Raw genomic sequence first — 24,901 nt, 5'->3', positions numbered from 1 at the left:
ACGTAAACCCAACGTGCATGTAAATTGACAGAGTGGAAATCAAAGCAGCTGGTGTTAAATACAGTTTCACAATTTATTGTAATCCAATATATTCTCTGCTGGAAATAACCCAAACGTAACCCGGGTGACATAATACAAACTAGAGGTATAGCAACAAAAAAACTAAAGCAAAACAACAACAAAATTATATATATATATATATATATATATATATATATATATATATATATATATATATATATATATATATATATATATATATATATAAAAATTTAAATAAAAAAAAGGAAACATTCAACATAATCTGTTAATGCAATGCTTCAACATTTGAAATTAATGAAGAATTTCTGTCCATAGACAGCAATAGAAGTTTGTTACAACATTACCTGGGATGAAAAAATTTTCATAAAAAGGTGTGTTTCATCTTGTAGAGACACATTCTTTGTGATCTTTAAGAGACAGAGAAAGTGTGAGAGAGAAAGAAATATGTGTGTAAATGCAAATATACGATCTCAGCATGAATGACTCCATTATTCAAAAATAAACAAACATTCATTTAACAAAGGTTGGTAAAAACACCATAATAAACAGATTTATCCTGGGCCTGTAAACCTCGGCTTTTACGACCACGTGGCAGGGGCTGGCTGTGGCTAAGCGTTCAGAAGTTTATTATTACTATTATTATAATACCTTGTGTTTATGACTCAGTAAATTAAACAATATAAAATCCAAATGCTGACATGACATAGCAAAAATGGGAATGACATGACATAACACCATGCACTGCATATCTAATGCCCCAAAACCATACCAAAAGTGAAGCATGGTGGTAGCAGCATGGACCTCAATCTGAGCCGAAGGTTTACCTTCCTACATGACAGCAGCCCTTTGCAGCCATGAAAAATCCAGGTGTGCAAATCTTGTTGTGTCAAAACCAAAAAAACAAACCAAAGACTGTGATTGCAATGTGCTTCAACTAAGTACTAAACAAAATGTCTGAATACTTATCAAAATGTGATATTTCATTTTATATTATTATTATTTTTCTTTTTTGAATAAAATTTACAGACATTTCCAAATTTTGTTTTCACTTTTATTTTCAGAAAGAATTGTATAATTGTTGTATCAAGCTGCAACATAGCTTGATTTGTAAAACTGTTTTGAGACAATGTTTATTGGTAGAAGTGAGAAATTGAATTGACTTTGACCTTTATGCTACACAGGTACTGTACATGCAAACATAAACTCAATAAGGAAGGACAAAAAAACTGAAAGTGGCATAAACTATTTGGAAAAAAGTTTGACGTGACCATAAGATATTAGAATATTCTTGTGGAGAATTTTGCTCATTCCGCCAAGAAAAATGTTAGTAAAGTCAGGTACTGTGTTGCAGTTAGCGTTCCCAAAAGTGTTCCATAGGATTTAGGTTAAAGCTCTATAGCAGACCATGTAAGATCTTCCACTCAAACTCATGCAAACCATATCTTCATGTAGCTCAAATTACTACCGCTTTAACAGTCAAGTCATATGACTCTATAATGTAATATACAGTACAGTATATAAGTATATAGTTCTGTTACTATGACTTCTAAAATTACTATTTTAATTAGCTCATTTTCCTTTTTTCACTTTTTCAGAATTAATTTCAATTTAATTCAATTAAGCTTTATTTGTATAGCACTTTTAACAATGGACATTGCCCCATAGCAATTTTACACAGACAAAGAGGTTATGAAGATGGAACGTATGAATTTAGTGCCTATAGGTTTTTTTTCTTATAAGTTTGTCCATAATGAGCATGCCTCCCTGAGCTAATGCTTTTTTGTCTTTTTTTTGTTCACAGTAAATAACTGTTAATATACACGATTTATTTTATAGCAAAGTGCTGTTTGATTATTTTTACAGGGATGATAAGCGGGTCGCATGTTCCAACACTGACAAAATGCCATGGTTGAGTTTTAAAGCAAAAGCAATTTAGATTATCAAGCTAATTTTTATATTACACAAAGATAACCCTGAATAAATACAAAATGCAGTTTTTAAATAATGATTTCATTTAATAAGGGAAAAGAGCTGTCCTTACCTGCCTGGCTCTATGCAAAAAAAAATAATTGCCCCCTAAACCTAATAACCTAATAAATCAAGTGGTGGCGATAACTGGCAATGAGTCTTTTACATCATTCTGGAAGAATTTTTGCCCATTCTTCTTTGCAGAATTATTTTTAATTCATCCAAATTAGACAGTTTTCAAACATGGACGGCCTATTTAAGGTCATGCCACAGCATTTGAAATTTCTTTCTTTTTTTTTTTTTTTTTTAGCCATTCAGAAATGGACTTGCTGGTGTGTTTTAGATCATTTAACCCAAGTGCTTTTAAGCTTGAGGCCATGAACTGATGGCTGGACATTCTCCTTAAGGATTGTTTGGTAGAGTTCAGAATTCATATTTTCTATAAATTATGGTAAGTCGTCCAGGTCCAGACCATCACACTACCACCACCATGTTGCTATGATGTTTTTTTTCTATGAAATGCTATGTTATTTATATGCCAGATGAAATAAGTTGCACACCTTCCTAAGAGTTAAACTTTTGTATCAACAGTTCACTGAATATTTGCCCAAAATTTCCAGCAATAATCAAGATGTTTTTTTTGGCAAATGTGATATGAGCCTTTGTGTTCTTTTTAGTCAGTAGTGGGTTTTGCATTGAAACGCAATTTTTTTCTTAATGTTGAATCATGAACACTGACATTAACTGAGGCAAGTAAAGCCTGCAGTTCTTTAGATGTTATTCTTAGTTCTTTTATGAGATCCAGCATGATCTTTCTTTGTGCTCTTGAAGTATATGCCATAATTATTTCTAGACGTCATCGTAAATTATTTAATTATTATAATACTTATTGTTTATATATAATAAATAAATAATTATTATAATAATTAAATGATGTCACTGGCAGAGAACATTTTATTTATTCTATAACATATATATATATATATATATATATATATATATATATATATATATATATATATATATATATATATATATATATACAGTGAGAAAAACACCCTGCTATTTTGCAAGTTCTCCCACTTAGAAATCATGGAGGGGTCTGAAATTGTCATCGTAGGTGCATGTCCACTGTGAGAGACATAATCTAAAAAAAAAAATCCAGAAATCACAATGTATGATTTTTTTACTATTTATTTGTCCACCTCCACGTGTTCAAATACTTATTTTCCTCACTGTATATATATATATATATATTTTTAATAGAAGTATATATATAAAATTATAGAAGATAAAATAAAAATTTCTCTGCCAGTGACACATTTTCTCATTTGCCACCTCCATGGCATAATCCAGTGTGACTCAGAAACAGAAAACCCCCACTTGTGCTGCTCTGTGTGTGTGTGTGTGTGTGTGTGTGTGTGTGTGTGTGTGTGTGTGTGAATTTGCGCGAAATTCATTCTCTCGGAGTGAGCCGGGCTGTGCGTAAACGTCTGTTTACAGCAATCTCTCATGAGCGCATGGCCTACACCTACACACCTCCCACTCATATTTATAACAGATGAACCTTTAGTTTTGACTAAAAATCCAGAGAAAGCATAAATTCTAAAGAAATCTTACATTTGAAAGTAATGACTAATGTGTGTTGGACTTAAAAAAAAAAAAAGTGAAAAGGTGTTAGACTCATTCCCCGAAAAAGGGAGTGTTGGACTTCAACTAAAACATGGGAATGTGTGTTAGACTTCAACTAAAAAAAAAAATTTAGAGGAGCATTCACTCTAAAAGCTACTTTAGAAAAAGTTGTTTTCTTTGTTAAGAGACAATATCATTTGGGAGTAAGAAACAATCAAGGAGGGCATTATGTCACGCTGACAAAGTCAGTCTTGAGGGTTTCAGTGACTTAGTGGGCTACAGTGGGACAGCATAAGTCTCTCTTTCTCGCTCACACACATACACACACACACAGGAAATAAAATTATTGTAATATTAGCAAAGAAATATCAGTTCTGAACGGGTTAAAAATCCTCACACACCCTAAGATTAAAACGCAAGGTATGATATCACTGTGCACACTTTCCAAAACTGATACACAGCGAGTGCAAATGTTTGACACCCTTAGAGCAAAATGCGCTAAAAGACATTTTAACAATATATAAAAAAAAAAAGTCATACTGTGAATGTTGCTATTAGTTTCACTTACTGATTCAGTCATCAGCTTCAAGGAAATATCCTGAAGTTTCTTAAGGTGACAGAAATATTCTTTAAAAGTCTTTTGAACCTCATTTAAACATTGCAATTTTTGGGATTGAAAAATATTTTAGTAAATTGTTTTTGCTAATGTTTGCTTAGTCCAATCTCAACAACAACCAGAAACATTACCATTTTTTATACTACTAATAGCTGCTGAGTCATTTACTTTTTTTTTTTTTTTTTGCTTTATATATTATTCTCTCATTGTAGGATATGCCTGCACACTTTGAGTTCATTCAACACAATGGAATATTTATTTTCTTCTATGTAGTTAATTTCTACAACCCCCCCCCCCACACACACACACCCAACCCTCCCACCCAAAAAAAAAAAAAAAAACATAACAGTGAAAAAAGAATATTACAACTTCAAGACATCCACGAGATGTTGCTCTGAGTTGCAAAGCTGAAAAGAAGGTAAAGAAAATGGGTGGTGATAAAACTGTCAGTGTTTGGCTTTAAGTAAATGCATTATAATTGAAATATTGGCCCATTTACATGTTTGTAAAGTGGGAGGAAATCTTGGGTGCGGTGGTTATGCCAGGGAAATGACTCAGGGAAAAAGAAAGATCAAGCACCTTTATTGTTTGTGTCTTGCATTTTGAAAAAAATGAAATAAATTTGAAATAAAATGTATTTGAAATAAATTTTAATGTAGTCATTTAAATGACATTTTTAAAGAAGAAATGCTACATTTAGAACCCCTTGCATTTTCTCTGCTGAAGAAAAAAAAAGAAATTAGTGGAGTGAGTCAGGTAGTTTAGCCCTAAGCTATTAGTCTCAGCCTTTGTTGCTCAAAGAGTATCTAATATCTTTTTAACCCTTTTCTAGCCACAACGTTTAGGATCTTGAAACTTAGAGCTGGACTGACTACCACTCCTAAGTATACAGAACAGTGTGTGCTGGTTTCTTGTAATAATACACACTTTTTAACAGCTTCAATGAATCAAATAAGTCAACCTAATGCACTACATGGCTAAAAGTGTGCCGAAAACTGACTAACTTTTTCTGGCTGTTCTGGCTGGCTGGCTTGAAATTTGGAAGGACAAAATAGTCTAGAATATCTTTGTATTATATTTTCCTTTACTATAACTAAGAAGCCCAAAGGCTACACATAGCCCTGACCAACTCCACCGAACACCTTTGAGATGAATTGGAATGCTGACTGATTGGATCAATTCCTTTGGGAATTCCTATTGTGGCTGATTTGGCTCAAATGCCACACAGATTTACAATAAAAATAGTGTAAAACCCTTCCACAGGAATAGAAGTTATTATCCAAATCTGAATTGAAATGTTTAGAATTGTAATGTAATGTAATGGTTATTTGTCTTATAGATTGTGTTACGTAACCTACTTAATCATTTTCATAAATAAAGAAAATAAAGATAATGATGGAAGACACTAGAACAACAAATATACATTAGTATGCTGTACATAATGACTTTCTTTCTTGATCATGACATTGGAATTTGTAAAACATCATAAAAATGTAACATCGCTGATTCAAATAGTATTGAACCCATGAATTGGCTTAATACATGATAAAAAAAAAATTATATAATGATCATTGTGACCTTGAGACAGCGATGACTCACTGATTGCAATCTTTCTCTTAGGTGGGGATTCTCGATTTCCAGGTTATTTTCCTCTCAGTGAAAGAGCCTAAAGGTGTACAGATCAGAGAAAATTGCTACTAATAGCTGTCAAAATAGCAAAAATGCTTGGGGACATACTGTTATTGAGCAATAATCAACAAGATCATTAAGTAATGAATTTGCCGGTAGTTCTGTAGTTTCTTACTCACTGTCCTCTCACATTTTCCCATTCCTATCTGGAAAATAATGAAACAAAATAAATAGCTTGTTAATAAAAGTGAAAAAAAAAATAGAAGGAAAAATCTATTGTTTTAAAGGCTTTCCAAAATTGTCCCAAAGCAGTGAAACTGGAGTCTCTTTCTATAAATATTCAATAAAAAAAAGTATTATTACAGAAACATCACCATATCAGTGATTCTCTGCATGTCCTTGTTATATAACAATACTTTCTAAATCAGTTTACTAATGGACTTAGATTAGATACAGATGTCATATGTACAGTAGCCATACAAGTTCATGTGAAAAAGCTGTTGCTATAGAAACTGTACCTTATTGAGCTATACTTTGAAAATATAACAAAAGACATAACACATTATATGCTATTGGTTAAGTAAGAAAGCTTCAGTTAGACATTAAAAGACAGTGATCTAACACCATAGATCACACAGCATGTCATTTCCCTTCTGTACAATGAATCATTATTTAATTTGAATGATTCTATATGAAACTACATGATCTCAAAATCATATACTCAAATGTATATAAATGAGCTTGGTCAGCATTGGCTCAGCAGATTCACACAATCTCTTGCTTGTTGGGAAAGAAAAATAAGATTATTTCTGCACTTTTTGTGCTGATATCTAGATGAAAAGAGAATGGAGAATGGGAACAGAGGAAGAACAGAGGGGCAACACACTAAGACAGATGTTGAACAGAAGTTGCCACTGAGTCAGAGCTGAGCTGACTTTGACTCAGTGAAAATATTGAACATGCAGCAGATCTTTTCTTCCCTACCCAGCTTCCAGTCTAGACTAAATTCCACTGAATGCTGACCTACGTTCATGACTCATACAGCCATTATTACACCACTAACAAAAAGTGGTTTACACAGTGTTAGAAGTGTGTGAGTGAAAGCAAGCGGAAAAGAAAGGAAGAAAAATTGCACTTAAGTTTCCAATATTGTGTAAGATGAAGGCAGGTACATTTTATTAGAAACCTCGACCTTGCCAGGTCTTTTTGCAGACTCAAACCAAACCCAGATTTAGATTCCTGTTTTTGGCTGACAGGAATGAAACGTGCCAGATCTTCTTTTATTTGAGCCTACCTGAGTTAAGGTTCAGCATGTTGTGATGCTAATCTGCTTACACAAGTTGTAAAGTGTGGTTAAAGTTGCATTACCTTAATTACCTAAATTTCAGATGCATGAAAATCACTGAAGATCAACCATTCTAAAACTGTTTGTGCACCAGACAAAAGCACTGATATATAATGTCTTCCTTATCCTGATATTCGAACTGAATCTGCAGTTTTTGTGCATTGCTTTGCTACTACATGATTGGCTGACCAGATACCTGCATGCCTGAGCATCTTCACAGGTATTCCTATTAATACAGTAGATACAGTACATAGAATATTATTCCCAAATATATAGAATGCACTACTATTATATATATATATATAATAGTATATTATGCTGTGAGGATAGGGCAGCAGTCGAAGGCGGGGGCCTGCTTAGACTGCTGCCCCCGCGACCCGGATTACGGATAAGCGGGAGAAAATGAACGAATTAATGAATATATATATATATATATATATATATATATATATATATATATATATATATATATATATATATATATATATATAATATAAATTATTGTGTCCTATTGGGTACTATATTAAATTACTAATAAGTTTCTCTTAGTGTATCTGTCATATCTTGCATAAAAAACAAATTCTTTTTTACATCATTGCTACTATTTATATTTTACTGTTATGAGCTGTAACAGAAAAATAATCACTACTTTGTGTTGTGATTTCATTTCCACTCCAAAGCTCATTATTTACCTCTAACAGCACATTCCAAAATGGTGTATTCCTTTGATCCCACATCTCTGAAACTTTTCATTTACTCATTACTAAAATTATTTCCATTTATAGTTAAATTTATTGGAATAGAATATCTTTCAGCCTTTTAAATGAGTTATTACATGTGTTATTGCAAGCACATATGTCCATTTTCTTAATTCAATTCATTTTTATTTGTATAGCAAATTCTATTTTACAATGAACATTGTCTCAAAGCAGCTGTACACAGATAATGTGGTGATAAAAATGAATAAGATGTTCTTTATAAGTGTAAGTTTGTCCCTGATGAGCGAGCCGGTGGCGATTGTGGCAAGGAAAAACTTCCTGAGATGGCATAAGGAAGAAACCTTGAGAGGAACCAGACTCAAGGTGAACCCATCCTCATCTGGGTGGCACAGAATGCCCATTTATTACAGATAAAGCTTCTTTCAATTGTTTTCTTTTTCTTCACGTTTAAATGCCCAAGATGTTATTTTGGGCATATGAATGTGAAGAAAGATAAAACAATTTACTTAACATTGTGAAGCAATGTTTTGTGTGTTTCTCACATAACCAAAGACAAACATTAGACTTCAGGAGGAATGCATGTGACTTTTCCATAAGGGTAGGTTTGAAATTTTGCTGTCCTTTCAGCATCTGTGTCTAATCAATGCGTCTCTTCCTCCTCACTAGATTGAAATTTCCCCGTCACCTTTGATGAACACTGACTCGCTCACGACTCATTTGTTTTTGTGTGTGCGAGTGTGTGTGTGTGTGTGTGTGTGTGTGTGTGTGTGTGTGTGTGTGTGTGTTTCTTGACACAGCTGGGCGTGACTAAACGGGCTGCACATGCTCATAGATACTCCAGGTCGGACGGCTGCTCAGTTTATTAATACTCCTTTATTCATACAGGACATGACTGAAGAGAAACACACAACTCCAACTTATATTACTTTAAATGTAGGATTGTAATATTTATGGGCTGATTCAACAGGTAAGTAGCCTACTATTATAATGTTCAATCTTTCTTTCTTGCTTTCTTTCTTTCTTTCTTTCTTTCTTTCTTTCTTTCTTTCTTTCTTTCTTTCTTTCTTCAATACATTTGGCATTAGATTTATTTATTTATTAATTATTCATTTATTTATAAAAAAAATTAAAAAAAAAAATAAAATTATATATATATATATATATATATATATATATATATATATATATATATATATATATATATATATATATATATGTATGTGTGTATATGTCTGCCTAATATTGTGTAGGTCACAGGACAGGCCGAAACTGACTGCTCTGCAATTAGAGAACTGCATTGCCACAAAAGGCACAGTACAGTACAGTTCAGTACTTGGTCTGCAGCAATGTTTAGGTAGGTGGTACATGTCAAAGTAACATTGCCAGGGGTCAAGGTTTTCCAGCAGAACATTGCTTATACATCACACGTTGCAGTAGGAGTAGCAATAGTAATGATGTTGGTAGTAGTTGCAATAGGAGTTGTAGTACCAGTAGTGGTGGTAGTTGCAATAGTCGTTGTAGAAGTTGTGGTAGTAGTAGTAGTAGTAGTAATAGGAGTAGAAGTTGTAGTAGTAGTAAGAGTAGGAGTTGTAGTAGGAGTTGTAGTAGTAGTAATAGAAATAGTAGGAGTTGTAGTAGTAGTAGGAGTAGAAGTAGTAGTAGTAGTAGTAGTAGTAAGAGTAGGAGTTGTAGTAGGAGTTGTAGTAGTAGTAGTAGTAGTAGTAGTAGTAAGAGTAGGAGTTGTAGTAGGAGTTGTAGTAGTAGTAGTAGTAGTAGTAGTAAGAGTAGGAGTTGTAGTAGGAGTTGTAGTAGTAGTAGTAGTAGTAGTAGTAGTAAGAGTAGGAGTTGTAGTAGGAGTTGTAGTAGTAGTAGTAGTAGTAGTAGTAGTAGTAAGAGTAGGAGTTGTAGTAGGAGTTGTAGTAGTAGTAGTAGTAGTAGTAGTAGTAAGAGTAGGAGTTGTAGTAGGAGTTGTAGTAGTAGTAGTAGTAGTAGTAGTAAGAGTAGGAGTTGTAGTAGGAGTTGTAGTAGTAGTAGTAGTAGTAGTAGTAGTAAGAGTAGGAGTTGTAGTAGGAGTTGTAGTAGTAGTAGTAGTAGTAAGAGTAGGAGTTGTAGTAGGAGTTGTAGTAGTAGTAGGAGTAGGAGTTGTAGAAGTAATAATAGAAGTAGTAGGAGTAGGAGTTGTAGTAGGAGTTGTAGTAGTAGGAGTTGTAGAAGTAATAATAGAATTAGTAGGAGTAGGAGTTGTAGAAGTAGTAGGAGTTGTAGTAGTAGTAATAGAATTAGTAGGACTTGTAGAAGTAGTAGGAGTTGTAGTAGTAGTAGTAGTAGTAATAGAAGTAATAAAAGTAGGAGTTGTAGAAGTAGTAGTAGGATTTGGAGTTGTAGTAGTAGTAGGAGTTGTAGGAGTTGTAGTAGGAGTAGGAGTTGTAGAAGTAATAATAGAAGTAGTAGGAGTAGGAGTTGTAGAAGTAGTAGGAGTTGTAGTAGTAGTAGTAGGAGTTGTAGAAGTAATAATAGAAGTAGTAGGAGTAGGAGTTGTAGTAGGAGTTGTAGTAGTAGGAGTTGTAGAAGTAATAATAGAAGTAGTAGGAGTAGGAGTTGTAGAAGTAGTAGTAGTAGGAGTTGTAGTAGTAGTAGGAGTAGGAGTTGTAGTAGGAGTTGTAGTAGTAGTAATAGAAGTAGTAGGAGTAGAGTTGTAGAAGTAATAATAGAAGTAGAAGGAGTAGGAGTTGTAGAAGTAGTAATAGAAGTAGTAGGAGTAGGAGTTGTAGAAGGAGTTGTAGTAGTAGTAGGAGTTGTAGAAGTAATAATAAAAGTAGTAGGAGTTGTAGTAGTAATAGAAGTAGTAGAAGTAGGATTTGAAGTTGTAGTAGTAGTAGATGTTGTACGAGTTGTAGAAGTAGTAGTTGGAGTAGGAGTTGTAGTAGGAGTAGGAGTTGTAGTAGTTGTAGTAGTGGAAGCAGTAGAAGCAGTAGGAGTAGTATTAGAAATAAACTTGGCAGTCAGGATAATATAATCATTATTAAGATTAAGGGTAGAAGGGTTAGCGCAGTAGTGATATTAACAGTCAGAGTAGTAGTACAAGTAGTAGCAAGTGTGGGAATAGGAAAAGTAGCTGGAATACGAGAGTAAGGGAAGTAGGAGTAGGAGCAGTGATAGTATTTATGCAGGTATTTCTATTCATAATATTTTTCTCATCTCGACAGATTTATGACTGGGAGGGAAAAGGTGGCAAGATGTTGGCATAGCTGTTTGTGTTTATTGCCCTGCTATGCCTCAATATTGCCATTTTTTGCTTCTTTATGCTGCAAAAGTGTTTGTCTCCCTCTGGCCTTTTTTTTGCTCATCATATTTCATAATGTTGTACAACCTCAATATTCTTTACTTACTCATTTACACTTCAGTATACTTCCAGTAAATCAGTGATTTCACAAGGTTTGAAATAGTTTTGGAACATGGAACAAGGTTCATACATTTTAGTTCCCCTGACATTTACTCAATGCAAATAGATGAATCTGTGGAATATTTCATGTCACTTGAATGTTTCTTTAACAAAATATGGATCATCTGAATTTCCCAAATATTGTGTGAAGAAGAGAAATACATTCTAATATACGGTTTCCTTAATTTAATTAATTAATTCATTTATATATATTATATATATATATATATATATATATATATATATATATATAAAATGGATATTCATTATTATAACACTTTTCAGCAGAAATATTTCTAAAGAAAGAAAACCTATTTAAAAGAAAAGTAATAAACATTATTTTGAACTCATTGCCCTGTGCAAATTCTTTTCCCCAGTTACTTTCATCTTCAAATAGCCAGATTCATTGTTGCAACCTGTTGTTCAAATAAAAATGTATCACTTGTCAGTAGTGTTGACAGATTATTTTGAGAAGAAGGATACACTAATGATTGGTTTCTGGCAATTCTTTACTTCACACTTCAGATGGTTCACTTTGGCTTGACTTGAAAATTAAACACAATGAACAACATTAAAAAAACAACAAAGAATAAAAACACACTAAACAATTGTTCTTATAGACATCAAATCTTTGATAAAGTCATTACCTCATAGCCACGACGCATCATGATTTGCCGGTACAAGAAGGCTGCTCCACACTTGTAGGTACAAAACATTACATACATGGAACTCCCTATAAGACCTGCCATTTTTGTAAAATCTCTGACCCAATCATCTAGACATTACAGTTTGTCCCTTGTCAAAGTTACATTATTGGGACTGCCCATTTCTGCTTTCAACACTTCAACTTCAAAAACTGACTTCTCATCCTCTGAGAAATCACACTATAATGAGAAAGAACTTCCTTTCAGTGGTTTTAATGTTTTGGTTGATCATTGTATAACTTTTTCTATTTGTTATTGTTATTGTAAAAGTGTCCTTTTATTTTGAATTAAAGCTACCAATGCAGAGCTACAGTCACAGTCAGAATTTGGTGATTTAGTTATTAGTAGTCGGTGCACAATGTCATGAATCATCGATTACAGTACACTTTGTGTGTTCCTTCTATTAGGAACATTGTAAGAAAATACTTAGTAATGTAGGGTATTAAAACAATAACATTGGAAAACAATGACATATAATTCCTTTGAATCCGGGGGTTGTGGGTTCAAGTCTTGGTCATACCAGGCTGCCACTCTTGGGCCTTTGAGCAAAGCCCTTATCCCCCCATAGGTGCTCAGTTATGGGAATGGGAATAAAGTACTCCATCATGGACAATCCCAAGCACGGCTGTGTTGGTCTAGCAACCTGACCCCATAACAAAACTGGTACAGAAACGGCAATTAAGTAAAAAATCTACTCAAAATTTTCAGTTTGTGTTAATATTTCTGTCACTTTACGTGTGCTAAGATACTAAAACTGGCCTGTTTATATAATGTTAGACTTTTTTTTACTATGTTTGGATAAAAACCAGATTTGATTTCCTGCGACTTTTTGTTGCTGGCTGGTAAATATATTGTAATTATACAAGCATTTTAATTACAGTAGTAGTGTGGTTTCTAGGAGAAATGATTATGATTGCCTAAAAATACAAATGTAAAAAAAAAATAAAAAAAAGAAAATCATGTATCTAAAAAAAAAATGTATGCAACTGGAAAAAGAAATTATGCAATTTGCAATTCAGTACATGTTCATACATTTTAAAAATAAAATAAAATGACTAATAATCAAATTTAAATTCAAAAGGAAACTAGATTTGGCTGATATCTGCCAACTTTCAATTGCTGTTGTGCAAATCTCTTGTGATTGCACAAGCACCTTAAACACAGTAGCCAAAACAAAACAGAGGGAACCTTTAACATGTTTTTTTCCTGATAATGTCAGACTTTAAAGTCACCTCTAACCACTACTGGCACCATTAAAACAAACATACAAACAAATAAAAAACACCAAATAGCAAAATTTGGAAGTTCAAAAAAAGCATCGCACAATTTGGATAAATTCATAAAATTGCAATAATGAAAACACTACACATTAACTCTTAACATAGTGACAAATCACATATCTTTTGCCTTTAAATATTTTGTCGGTTACATTAAAATATGTTGCAATTAACAAAATAAAAAAGATCAAATACATTTAATACATTTATTCATCTTATTTTAATTGTCGACATAATACACAAAATAGTGTGTGTGCGTGTGTGTGTGTGTGTGTGATAGAAAGAGTGAGAGAGAGTGTAAGAGACAGTTTGTGTTCATGTTGGTTTATAAGTACTTAGATGAAATGAGTGTTCAGGTGTGTTTGTGGTCTCACAGCTCGTAATCAACTCATTTCAGCCTGCTGCATCTGGCAACCGCACATGTTCATTTGTTCATTTGCTCCAGCTGTGCTCTCGTCCCTCTGCCTGCAGTTGCCAGACTCTGCTTCGGACAGGTGGGGGCTTCAGAGTCTTAGCTTGATTATATGAGGCTTAGAGCTGGTAAATAAATAAATCAATCAATCAATAAATAAATGTGCACACAGATGAATAAACGAACGTGCAACACACACACTTGCAACTGAGTCTCTTAATGTGGTTTGAGCTTTAGATGTGTGTATATATGTGTATATATGTGTATATGTGAAATTGTGTCAATCATAGTTACTATTATTAAAACCATTATTTTTGAAGTGAACTATTAAAGGGGTATAGTTTATAGCCACCAGATGGCACTGTTTCATTACAAATAATATATTTTCTTTCATTATTACAATTAGTGCGTGTTTGTGGGTTTGTGTCTGTGTGTGTATATTTTACTTATTGTCTGTGTGCGTATGTGTGTGTGTGCGTGTGTGTTTAATTCTGCATATCAAGTGGTGTCTACCCTGCCAGTTATAGCAGGACCGGGCATCTGGGTCACTTCGCCTTGATGACGTGCACGTGTGTAGAGTAGCATGACCCATAACCCTGTGACCTCAGTCTCCTGGCAACACCAGAGCTGAACATAGAGTAGAATACGAGGAACCATCTGTGCAGTAGGCAGCTGTTTAAAGTACCCACAATACACAATAAACCATCCTAGTCTACAGTTAACAAAGATCTCACACACATTTGTCATAGTATCCTTAATGACCTTCTCATGCATAATTATTAATGTGGCTAATTAAAACTATGGCTCTATTTAAAAATATATCTTATGCTTCACCTTAGTAACTAAATGAAAACCTGTGGACACACACACACACACAATTATATAATACTAATAAAAACAAATAATACTAATAATTATTATTATAACATAAAAAAATTTGATAGTACAACTAAATAAAAAAATAACACTTACAACAGCAATAATAATAATAACAACAACAACAAAAAACTGTATTATATCTGATTAATTTTAATATTTTTAATATTTATAAATTTTTTTTATCTATTTTTTTTATTTAAAAAAATCTTTTTTTCTTTATTAACCTGAAAGAACGTTCAGTCATATTGCGACAAAAACACCACCTGTTTAAACAATTTAGTTCTTGGCAGTAGCACATGCAGGCAATAGGATCATATTTGATTGTTATAAACATTACTGCTGCCCATTATCTTTTACACCGATGAAGTGTTTTATTCTATTCTGATGCCGATTCAGGACACGATCGCGAAATTCCTCTAAATTCAGGTCGCTTGTCTCTCCTGCTAATGACACACTAGCCAGGTAAACCGTCAGGAATTTCAAGTGCTCTCATTCGATCATATTATAGCACACAAAATGTTCTGATTGGATACAACCCGCATGTAGGCAATAAAAAGAAATGCCACTTCACATCTTAATCGCAATTCCAGGTTGAGCTGAAGTTGTATCATTACTGACATCCATTGAAGCATTATATAGGCAGGTGTTGTTTTCTTTAAAATTTCAAGGGAATAAAAAAAAAAAAAAGGAAAATGTAATGTTAGTTCCTATTTTCATAGTAACATATAGCAGTGGTCAATTATTTAGAATAAATATTGGATTGACAGAATCTGAAGCTTCTGCGTTTAAACAGAACACGACTCCAGAATTACATCGGTATTCAGGGACAGGCATTAAGCTGGTTTAAATCCTACCTGTCCAATCGTTACCATTTCGTAGATTTAAATGGAGAGCTATCCAGGATAATGCTAGTAAATTATGGCGTGCCACAAGGGTCAGTTTTGGGACCCCTGCTTTTTACAATATACATGCTTCCATTAGGAAATATTATTAGAAGGCATGGAATTAGCTTCCATTGTTATGCTGATGATACCCAGCTATATATTTCATCCAAACCAGGCGATACAGCTCAATTAGCTCGCATAACTGAGTGTGTTGAAGAAATAAGAGATTGGATGACCCATAACTTTCTGCTATTAAATTCTGATAAAACGGAGATTTTGCTCATCGGCCCAAAAAATAGTACACAGAAGCTCCGGCATCTCAGCCTGCATTTAGACGGTTGTTCTGTAACTACTAGTTCAACGGTAAAAGACCTGGGAGTTATTTTAGACAGCAACTTATCTTTCAAAAATCACATCAATCAAGTTACAAAAACAGCCTTCTTTCACCTTAGAAATATTTCTAAGCTAAGAAATATGTTATCTATATCTGATGCAGAGAAGCTCGTCCATGCGTTTATGACCTCTAGAATAGACTACTGTAATGCATTACTAGGTGGATGTCCTGCATCATTAATAAACAAGCTTCAGTTAGTTCAGAATGCCGCAGCAAGAGTTCTTACTAGGTCAAGAAAATACGATCATATAACCCCAATCTTATCGTTCCTACATTGGCTTCCTATTAAGTTTCGAATAGACTACAAACTACTGCTACTCACTTATAAAGCACTAAATGGTTTGGCTCCCATGTATCTATCCAGTCTTTTAACACGCTACAATCCGCCACGCTCCCTGAGATCTCAAAACTCTGGGCTTCTAGTAGTTCCTAGAATAGCAAAGTCCACTAAAGGCGGTAGAGCATTTTCACATTTAGCTCCTAAACTCTGGAATAGTCTTCCTGACAGTGTTCGGGGTTCAGATACACTCTCCCAGTTTAAGTGCAGATTAAAACCATATCTTTTTAGCAAAGCCTACACATAACACACATCACACACATCACATCATAACCTTGTGCTCCAGAACATCTGATCACATGCACATTATCAACTTGTGCTGTTAATATCATGAACAGCAGCTACGCTAATTCCTCTCCACTGCTTCTCTTTCTCTCCCCATCCCGAGGCATCCTGAGGTTCAGCCAGCTCCAGTCACGTCCCACCTCGTGAAGATTATGGACCTATGGATGATCATGGAGAAGTAGATGCCGAGTGTTTAAAGGCCCTGGGATGGAGAAGCTGATGCTGGATCTATGATGATCACAAATTGTTCTGTATTGTTGAAAGATTTATGACCAAACTTTTGATGTCACCCATATGAGGATGGGTTCCCCTTTGAGTCTGGTTCCTCTCAAGGTTTCTTCCTCATATCATCTAAGGGAGTTTTTCCTTGCCACTGTCGCCACGGCTTGCTCATCAGGGACAAACGCACACCATTCACCTTCACTGTTGTTTTCTGTAAAGCTGCATTGAGACAATGTCTGTTGTGAAAAGCGCTATACAAATAAACTTGACTTGACTTGACTTGACTCTGCCTGGCAATTCCCAATGTCAAAACTGACACCCCCAGGTTCCAGCGTGACAATTTAGTGTGCAAAAAGGGTCAAATCTGTGGGTTATTTCTTTAGATCTTTCAAATGTTTATGTATGAAAATGACATCCACTGTTGCACCTTGGATAAAATGTTTACATCACTTTTAACCTGGCTTATATATTGTTTTTTTTATTTTTTTGTTTGGTGTTTTTTTCAGTTGCACTTTACTGAATTAAAAAAAATCAACAGGGTGCATACAAACATCCAACAAATTAGGGAATACACAAAAACTCTAGTTTTAAAATTGATCAGTCAAACACCTGTGTAAACCTGGTTTATTACACTGATAAGACTTCACATCAATTTATTGGCCAAAAACACAGCTTGCAAATGAGGCAGAATTACATTCAAAGTATTACATTTAAACACTTCCAGATTATTGGTTATACCAGAGGTTTTCTACCTCTGGGGGTAGGGTATATATGGCTCCACTAAACCCAACTTCCACACTGTCCTGGTTTGTCATGTACAAAAGGTTGGAGATCCCTTAGTTATACCTATTGATTAGAAAAAATTTATATATATATATAAAAAAAAAGGTAAAACCAACAGTTGTCTGTCCCTCTCTTTCCAATCATTATAACCATTACACTTTTGCTTAATTAGAGCGACCTATGCAAGTTAGAATGCAAAAATGTTCTTGAAAACTGAAAAAGATGTGAGAATCAAATAATTCTACTTAAAAACCAAACAAGGTGGCACGAGCCAAAATAAAAACACGTTCCCTGTAATCGCCGCCTTTTCCACTCCAGCTGATAATTCATCTGTGATAGAGGCATAAAAGAAAGCACATGTTCAACATTGGAATCTTAATTACACCCTCAGAGCAGGAGGGAAATACAAAAAAATAAAAATTATATATATATATATATATATATATATATATATATATATATATATATATAAATAAATAAAAAAAACACCTAACTCGAGTGGCGGCCTACAGGCATGCGTGGCTCTACTGCGCCTCTCGCCAAACCTACATCACTTGTTACCATGACAACCTTGGACCTAACGGTCCGCCTCCCTTCAGGCTGTCAGGGTGTTTGGGGAGGAAAACACCAATTTAGACAGAGAGAAAATGTCTGTCTGTCTGTCTTAATCTGTCTGTGTGTCTGCCTGGGCTGGATATGCTGTAGGAGAAATAAACACACTGCTCCATGTGCACATAAAAAATCTGAACAACCAGCACCTCATCCTAGAATGACTTTTCAACACTGCCATACCACTGAGTCTTTAATTCTTCTTATTGGCAATGCTTGCTTTTTTAAATATAATAATAAATGAGATCAATTATCCTTTTATTGCTGCATGTATTATTATAGTACATTACAATCTCCTAACAGCTCGAAACAGTTTGAACATCCTCTATTTGTTTCTTTCACTTGACAGAAAAAAAGAGGTAAAGAAACAAACAATGCAGTCCTTCACATGCTTCACCTTCAAAACTGGCCGTTACCAAGTCTTTACAATGGAGATTCCTTCCAACAAGTTAATACACCTTTCAGAAAACTATACTCCAGTTTCTTCTTCTTCTTCTTCTTCTTCTTCTTCTTCTTCTTTCGGCTGCTCCCATTAGGGGGCGCCACAGCGGATCATCCGTCTCCATACCCACTGTCCTCTACATCTGCCTCTTTCACACCAACTACCTGCATGTCTTCCCTCACCACATCCATGAACCTCCTCCTTGGTCTTCCTCTTTTCCTCCTACCTGGTGGCTCCATCCTCAGCATTCTTCTACCAATATAATTCATGTCCCTCCTCTGCACATGTCCAAACCATCTCAATCTCGCCTCCCTCACCTTGTCACCAAAACATCCTACATGCTCTGTCCCTCTAATAAACTCATTTCTAATCTTGTCCATCCTCGTCACTCCCAACGAAAACCTCAACATCTTCAGCTCTGCTACCTCCAGCTCCACCTCCTGTCTTTTACTCAATGCCACTGTCTCTAATCCATACAACAGGTCTCACCACAGTCCTATAAACTCTCCCTTTCATTCTTGCAGATACCCTACTATCACAAATCACTCCTGTTACTCTTCTCCACCCACTCCACCCTGCCTGCACTCTTTTCTTTACTTCCCTAAAAACACTCTCCATTACTTTGCACTGTTGACCCCAGGTACCTGAACTCCTCCACCTTCTCCACCTCTTTTCCCTGCAACCGCATCACTCCACTGCCCTACCTCTCATTCACACACATGTACTCTGTCTTACTCTTACTGACTTTCATTCCCCTTCTCTCCAGCGCATATCTCCACCTCTCCAGGCTCTTCTCAACCCGCTCCCTACTCTCACCACAAACCACAATATCATCTGCAAACATCATAGTCCAGGGAGACTTCTGTCTGACCTCGTCCGTCAACCTGTCCATCACCACTGCAAACAGGAAAGGGCTCAGGGCCGATCCTTGATGCAGTCCAACCTTCACCCTGAACCAGTCTGTCTTTCCTACTGCACACTTCACTGCCGTCACACTGTCCTCATACATGTCCTACACCACCCTCACATACTTCTCTGACACACCTGACTTCCTCATACAATACCACAACTCCTCTCTTGGCACTCTGTCCTACGCTTTCTCTAAATCCACAAATACACAATGCAATTCCTTCTGTCCTTCTCTATACTTCTCCATCAACATCCTCAAAGCAAATAATGCGTCTGTGGTGCTCTTCCTCGGCATGAAACCATACTGTTGCTCACAGATGGTCACCTCTTCTCTCAGCCTGGCTTCCACTACTCTTTCCCATAACTACATAGTGTGACTGATCAACTTAATTCCCCTGCAGTTACTGCAGGTCTGCACATCACCCTTATGTTTAAAGATCGGTACCAGCACACTCCTTCTCCATTTCTCAGGCATCTTCTCACCTTCCAAAATCCTGTTAAACAATCTGGTTAAAAACTCCACTGCCATCTCTCCTAAACATCTCCACGCTTCTACCGGTATGTCATCTGTTCCAACCGACTTTCCATTCTTCATCCTCTTAATCGCTGCTCTCACTTTCTCCTTACTAATCCTATCCACTTCCTGCTTCACCATCTCCACATCATCCAACCCTCTCTCTCTCTGATTTTCCTCATTCATCAGCTGCTCAAAATACTCCCTCCACCTTCTCAACACACTCTCCTCACTAGTCAACACATTTCCATCTCCATCCTTTATTGCTCTAACTTGCAGCACATCCTTCCCAGCTCGGTCCCTCTGCCTGGCCAATCGGTATAAATCCTTTTCTCCTTCCTTAGTGTCCAACCTCTCATACAGCTCCTCATATGCCTTTTCCTTGGCTTTCGCCACATCCCTTTTTACCTGCTGCCGCATCTCCTTGTACTCCTGCCTACTTTTCTCATCACTCAGTCTATCCCACTTCTGTTTTGCCAACCTCTTTCTCCTTATGCTCTCCTGCACTTCCTCATTCCACCACCACATCTCCTTGTCTTGCTTTCTATTTCCAGATGTCACACCAAGTACTTTTCTAGCTGCCTCCCTCATCACTCCTGCAGTAGTTGCCCAATCATCCAGCACCTTTTCACCACCATCCAGCCCCTGTCTGACCTCTTCCCTGAACCTCACACTACACTCTTCCTCCTTCAGTTTCCAACATCTTATTCTTCTTTCAGTCCTCACTCTCATCCTCTTCTTCTTCACCTCCAAAACCATCCTACAGACCACCATCCGATGCTGTCTAGCTACACTGTCCCCTGCCAACACCTTACAGTCTCCAATCTCCTTCAGGTTGCATCTCCTGCATAGCACATAGTCCACCTGTGTGCACCTTCCCCCACTCTTATACGTCACCGTATGATCCTCCTTCTTCTTAAAATAAGTGTTCACCACTGCCATTTCCATCCTTTTAGCAAAATCTACCACCATCTGCCTCTCCACATTCCTCTCCTTAAAACCATACCTACCCATCACCTCCTCATCACCTCTGTTCCCTTCACCTACATGTCCATTAAAGTCTGCCCCAATCACCAATCGTTCTTTCCTAGGTACACCATCTACCACTTCATCTAATTCACTCCAGAATCTTTCCTTCTCCTCCATCTCACAGCCAACTTGTAGAGCACAGGCACTGATGACATTTATCATCATCCCTTCAACTTCCACCTTCACGATCATCACCCTATCAAAAACTCTCTTCACCTCCACTACACTCTTACTGTACTCTTCCTTCAGAATCACCCCTACACCATTTCTCTTTCCATCCACACATTGATAAAACAGTTTAAACCCAACTCAAATGTTCCTGGCCTTACTCCCTTTCCACTTGGTCTTCTGAACACACAACATATCTACCTTTCTCCTCTCCATCATATCAGCTACCTCTCTCCCTTTACCCGTCATAGTACCAACATTTAAAGTACCAACCCTAACCTCTACTCTTCTACACTTCAGCTTTCCCTGCTGTCTCTGTAGACGTCTTCCTCCTCTCCTTCTCCTCCTTTGGCCAACAGTAGCCCAATTTCCACCGGTACCCTGTCGGCTAACGATACCTGTGGCGGTCGTTGTTAACCCGGGCCTCGACCGATCTGGTATGAAATTCTCATTTGTGATCCGCATATTTGATTTGGCACATGTTTTACGCTGGATGCCCTTCCTAACGCAACCCTCCCCATTTACCCGGGCTTGGGACCGTCACTAAGAGTGCACTGGCTTGTGCATCCATAATGGCTGGGTTAAAACTATACTCCAGTTTATCATCCAAAATACAGATTTTTTTCTTTGTTAACTATTTACTTTTCTTTTTGTCATTTTTTCATTCCTGGGGTAGTGGTAGCTCAATTTTTAAGGCCATGGGTTTGGTTCTTGACCAAAGCCCTCAATCCTCTCTGCTCTGGGGGTGTTGTATCATGGCTGATCCTGTTTTCTGACCCCAGCTGGGATATAAAATAAAAAAAGAATGCCCCTGTGCTGTAATGTATATGTGACAAGTAAAAGCCCCTCTCTTATTATTAACTTCATCACCCATACAAATCTCTAAGAATGAAAGAACAAGTGCATTAGACCTATTATGGGATTTATAGCCAGAAATCCTATCATAGCTTTCAATTATGTAAAGAAAATTAACACTTTATTAATCAACAGTCTGTAATTAAGTAGTATATTGTATATAGATGCCAAGTTATATTATATTACATACGTTTTATTATTTTATATTAGCCGCACTGTAGCCCTGTGTGCCAAAGAAGCTAGTAAATAAACAGAGATACACACTAGTGGCCTATTTCCCATGCATTTAGCAGTGGGTGCTAATTACAGACCACGAGAACAGCACTAAACTACTGCAGCTAAACCAAACAAGAGAAGAAATAAACTGCACTAGACCGATATCGTGCCATTTCAGCTTATGTAAAAAAAAAAAAGCTCAGTACATTAATCCTAGTTTAAAAACAATAGAATCATATACAGAATATATATTTTGGGTTTCAGGAGACATTTTCTGTGGTGCACCTGTCAGGAAAAAATACAACAATAATTTGATCTATTTCTATCCTAAATGCCACTTATTTCCAATCTAATGATGCCCTTATTTTCTATGTATTTATTGCGCCTTGTGTATCAGGCATTGTTATTTTTTTCTGCGCTGCCCCACTTTTTTTGTGTGTGTTTCTCCTACATATATACCCGTGTATGTAGCCTCGTCCATTATGTGGTCCTGGAGGAACAATATTTCATCACTCCCTGTACATGTATATGTATGAGATGACAATAATATCCTCCTGACTTGTTTTGACGTGAAAGCAAAAAGCCACCATAGACTACTCCCCCCACACAATACATTAGCTGTCAGAAATCCATCGTCATAATGCGTGTTTTGGATTAATATAAAAAAATATATAACCTAAAGGGGAATGAAATGAAACCAGGCAGCATTTTTTTTGCTCTTATTAAGCTATCGATCGATCTGAAGCTTCACTCTTTAAGCCTCCTTGAGGCATGTTAGCCAGCTACCTGAGACCAATACTACTGTTTATATTACATTATAAAGAGCTGGATTTATCACTATCAATCCATTTGCTCTTTTTTCCAGAGAGTATTAAAACTGCACTATACAGAATTAAACTTTTGAAGAATCGAACTTTTCTCTTTATTGGTCCTCACAGGTTCACATATCTAGGAATGGTCATCGCCTGTCATTGGACTTGTGTTGCCATTTATTATGATTTTATAACCAAGTCTTCCTTTTAGCTTTCTTTCAGACATTATGTAGGATTCTATATGGACTTTTTCTTAATGGTATGTCCGATGTTTTTTATTATGTGTAGGTTATAGTTATATTAAATCCTGTTAGGTTTTAGGTCAGACCTTACATTTTTTAATTCTTTCATTGATTTCAATATCTTAATTTTTTTATACATTTATTTATTTATTTAATTTATTAATTAATTTATTTTTATCCATGTGACTTTGCTGGTTACTAGTATTTCCTTAACCAAATTAGTAGCTTCCAATTACAAGATCAGTTATTCAATGTCTTTCCCAATCTTTTCTTATTTCAGCCGTCTTGTAGAATGTCAAGACTTAAATCATTTACATTTACATTTATATTTATGGCATTTGGCAGATGCCCTTATCCAAAGTGACTTACATTTATCTCATCATAACATTACCAGGATTGCCTTCTTTCACCTTAGAAATATTGCTAAAATTTGAAATATGATGTCGTTACAGGATGCACAAAAACTAGTTCATGCTTTTGGTATATCTTTAAGACTACTGTACGCTTTACTGTCTAGGTGTTCAAGTAAATGCATAAATATAAGCTTCAGTTTGTTCAGAATGCAGCAGCATGAGTCCTTACTAGATCTAGAAAATATGACCCCCCTGTTTTAATCAGTTTACACTGACTCATCATCAAATCTCGCATTGATTATAAAAAAAAACAGTCTTACGCCGCAATATCTAAGTTAACGTCTGTACCATTTTGTTTCCCCATGCCTGCTTAGAATAAATGGTGCAGGCTATTTATTGGTACCTCGAATAACTTTTATAAAACAATAAGGATGCTTAAAAATCCATATCCTTCTCTTCCTGTCATCCCTCTCCTCTTCCTGTTTCTCTCTCTCTCTCTCTCTCTCTCTCTCTCTCTCTCTCTCTCTCTCTCTCTCTCGTGGTAAAGATGCTCCTGAGGTTCCAGTGACCACTCTTCCTGCCCCTCTCCCCTCCTCAGATCTTCCCACTTCGTCCTGGCCTGCTTCTAGATAGTGTTCTCTTCGATTGGAGGCCACTCTGTGCAGCTGGTGGTTTCACATCAACGGCCTGGGGATCCATGAAATTACGGAGTAACAACAGGAGCTTTGAGGATGGATTGGGACTGTACTTAATGTCAACAGTCTGCTACACTGACTCAGTTTGCATTTGATCTCCATCACTGCACACTTCAAAATAGTTTATCTGTAATAAATGGACATTCTGTGCCACCCAGATGAGGATGCGTTTCCTCTCAAGTCTGGTTTCTCTCAATGTTTCTGCCTTATGTCATCTCAAGGAGCTTATCCTTGCCACATTCTCCACTGGTTTTCCCATTAGAGACAAACTTACACTTTTAAAGAACAATCTTAGTTATTCTTATTTAACACTTTATCTGTGTAAAGCTGCTTGAGACATTGAGACAATATCCATTGTTTTGAATTGATACAGCGGAGCAGCTATGGGGTTGGGGCCATGATCAGGAGCCCGGGAGAACTCATGACCTTTGAAGCCAAAGTATCTTATTACTTATTTCTTCACTAAGAGAATTAGCCCCATATGAGG

The 24,901-nt window shown here is 36.1% G+C and overlaps 1 long non-coding RNA gene across 1 annotated transcript; it reads left to right on the top strand.

Annotated features, from left to right (window-relative positions):
* Positions 1–8,833: 8,833 nt before the first annotated feature.
* On the top strand, positions 8,834–24,406 carry LOC310721413. Its single transcript, XR_014532034.1, has 3 exons — positions 8,834–8,918; positions 9,202–9,305; positions 24,285–24,406. It is a non-coding gene; the product is annotated as an uncharacterized lncRNA (long non-coding RNA).
* Positions 24,407–24,901: the final 495 nt, after the last annotated feature.

The sequence above is a fragment of the Silurus aristotelis genome, assembly GCF_946808225.1.
Source record: "Silurus aristotelis genome assembly, chromosome: 27".
NCBI classification, from domain to species: Eukaryota; Metazoa; Chordata; class Actinopteri; order Siluriformes; family Siluridae; genus Silurus; species Silurus aristotelis.
This window is presented reverse-complemented; position numbering and strand designations above follow the sequence as displayed.